Below are 2,925 nucleotides of genomic sequence, written 5' to 3'. Positions count from 1 at the left end.
CCCTTAAACTGGCCAAGCAGGAAGCCGCGTCATTAAATGGGGCACGGCTTCCTGATTGGCCAGCTTCCCAGCCAGTCAGGAAGCCGGGCAGCGAGTCATTACACTCTGGCCAGCTTCCTGATTGGACAAGAAGCCGGCTCCATGCTCTCTTGTTACAAGTGACGAGGGAGCATGGAGCTGGCTTCCCGGTGCAATCAGGAAGCTGGCCAGCGTGTAATGACTTGCTGCCCGGCTTCCTGATCCCGGAAGCTTGAGTATCGGGCTAGACAGTGGAGCATTTGAACGAGTACTCGCCCAAATACTCAACATCGGCACCGATACCGATATTCGTATCGGTGCATCCCTAATAATAATCCATTTTTGGAGTAAATTAACATATATTACCCTGTAAAATACATATATATACGGCCAGTTTACAGGAAGCAATCGCGCGGCGGCGGCGGGCAGTTTGATGAATCACCGGCGGTATCGGCGATGACTTATTCCTCGCCAAAGCGTTTATAAACACACAATGCAGCGGGCCAGACTCCTCCGGAGAGAAAACCATTTATTTCACGGCTAAATACCTTCCCGCCGGTGACGATTCCGCTGGAGTCGCCCTCTGATTGCGTTGTTTGGTTTATGAGCTGCGCTAGCGTCATACATGAAGCGTGAAATCTCCGTTCAATGCGTTGCTGTAACTTGGACTTCAGACAACGGGACTAAAGGGAATATAAAGTGGTTTTCGTTAGGATGGATTTATGGTTCTGGAAGTCTCAACGCAGCCACACCATTCTGGATCCTGCGCTGTCCTGCTGCCTGGTCTGGTCCGCTGTCCATCTAGTATGCTCCTGTGCTGGGGTCCGCAGTCCTGCTGCCTGGTCCGGTCCAGTGTCCATCTAGTATGCTCCTGTGCTGGGGTCCGCTGTCCTGCTGCCTGGTCCGGTTCACTATTCATCCAGTACACTCCTGTGCTGGGGTCCGCTGTCCTGCTGCCTGGTCCGGTCCAGTGTCCATCTAGTATGCTCCTGTGCTGGGGTCCGCAGTCCTGCTGCCTGGTCCGGTCCAGTGTCCATCTAGTATGCTCCTGTGCTGGGGTCCGCAGTCCTGCTGCCTGGTCCGGTCCAGTGTCCATCTAGTATGCTCCTGTGCTGGGGTCCGCAGTCCTGCTGCCTGGTCCGGTCCAGTGTCCATCTAGTATGCTCCTGTGCTGGGGTCCGCAGTCCTGCTGCCTGGTCCGGTCCAGTGTCCATCTAGTATGCTCCTGTGCTGGGGTCCGCAGTCCTGCTGCCTGGTCCGGTCCAGTGTCCATCTAGTATGCTCCTGTGCTGGGGTCCGCAGTCCTGCTGCCTGGTCCGGTCCAGTGTCCATCTAGTATGCTCCTGTGCTGGGGTCCGCAGTCCTGCTGCCTGGTCCGGTCCAGTGTCCATCTAGTATGCTCCTGTGCTGGGGTCCGCAGTCCTGCTGCCTGGTCCGGTCCAGTGTCCATCTAGTATGCTCCTGTGCTGGGGTCCGCAGTCCTGCTGCCTGGTCCGGTCCAGTGTCCATCTAGTATGCTCCTGTGCTGGGGTCCGCAGTCCTGCTGCCTGGTCCGGTCCATTGTTCATCTAGTATGCTCCTGTGCTGGGGTCCGCAGTCCTCCTGCTTGGTCCGGTCCGCTGTCCATCTAGTATGCTCCTGTGCTGGGGTCCGCAGTCCTGCTGCCTGGTCCGGTCCACTGTCCATCTAGTATGCTCCTGTGCTGGGGTCCGCAGTCCTGCTGCCTGGTCCGGTCCACTGTCCATCTAGTATGCTCCTGTGCTGGGGTCCGCAGTCCTGCTGCCTGGTCCGGTCCACTGTCCATCTAGTATGCTCCTGTGCTGGGGTCCGCAGTCCTGCTGCCTGGTCCGGTCCACTGTCCATCTAGTATGCTCCTGTGCTGGGGTCCGCAGTCCTGCTGCCTGGTCCGGTCCACTGTCCATCTAGTATGCTCCTGTGCTGGGGTCCGCAGTCCTGCTGCCTGGTCCGGTCCACTGTCCATCTAGTATGCTCCTGTGCTGGGGTCCGCAGTCCTGCTGCCTGGTCCGGTCCACTGTCCATCTAGTATGCTCCTGTGCTGGGGTCCGCAGTCCTGCTGCCTGGTCCGGTCCACTGTCCATCTAGTATGCTCCTGTGCTGGGGTCCGCAGTCCTGCTGCCTGGTCCGGTCCACTGTCCATCTAGTATGCTCCTGTGCTGGGGTCCGCAGTCCTGCTGCCTGGTCCGGTCCACTGTCCATCTAGTATGCTCCTGTGCTGGGGTCCGCAGTCCTGCTGCCTGGTCCGGTCCACTGTCCATCTAGTATGCTCCTGTGCTGGGGTCCGCAGTCCTGCTGCCTGGTCCGGTCCACTGTCCATCTAGTATGCTCCTGTGCTGGGGTCCACAGTCCTCCTGCTTGGTCCGGTCCGCTCTTTCCGTCTCCTCTCTCCGTGTTCCCGCCTTCACCGGTGTGCTCCACAGTCCTAAGTCCCTCTCTGCAGCGCGGTTCTTCTCTTCACTGCCCCAGCTAGACCCCCCCTCCTCATCTACTCCTGGAAGCAGAGGTGAGTCTCCCCGGGGCCCCGACCTGGGCCCAGCACTCCAAATCCAAACCTCCATGAGACGGTCCCTACTTCCTAACCCATAGACTCCCTGCCCCGAGGGATCCCACATCACCTGCTCACGTGCGTGCTCACTGCGTTCACCTTAGGGGGCCGAGGACACCACAGGAAGTGAGAAGAAATCTCTCCGGAATGAGATAAACTCCTCCTAGTCCGTTGTCACCAGTACCGGTGTCCCCATTGGAAGATTCCCTTCTATACTTGTCCTAGTGACAACCCAAAGACCCAGAATTAGTAAGAGATGGAGCATGTTCAGAGGTGTAGTCGGATCTCCGGGAGAGGTAACAAATACCTGGAAGTGTCACACGTACGCTCCTAACCTGAGAATA

This window comes from Nanorana parkeri, unplaced genomic scaffold (genome assembly GCF_000935625.1).
Source record: "Nanorana parkeri isolate BGI_ZX_2015 unplaced genomic scaffold, ASM93562v1 scaffold742, whole genome shotgun sequence".
NCBI lineage: Eukaryota > Metazoa > Chordata > Amphibia > Anura > Dicroglossidae > Nanorana > Nanorana parkeri.
This window is presented reverse-complemented; position numbering follows the sequence as displayed.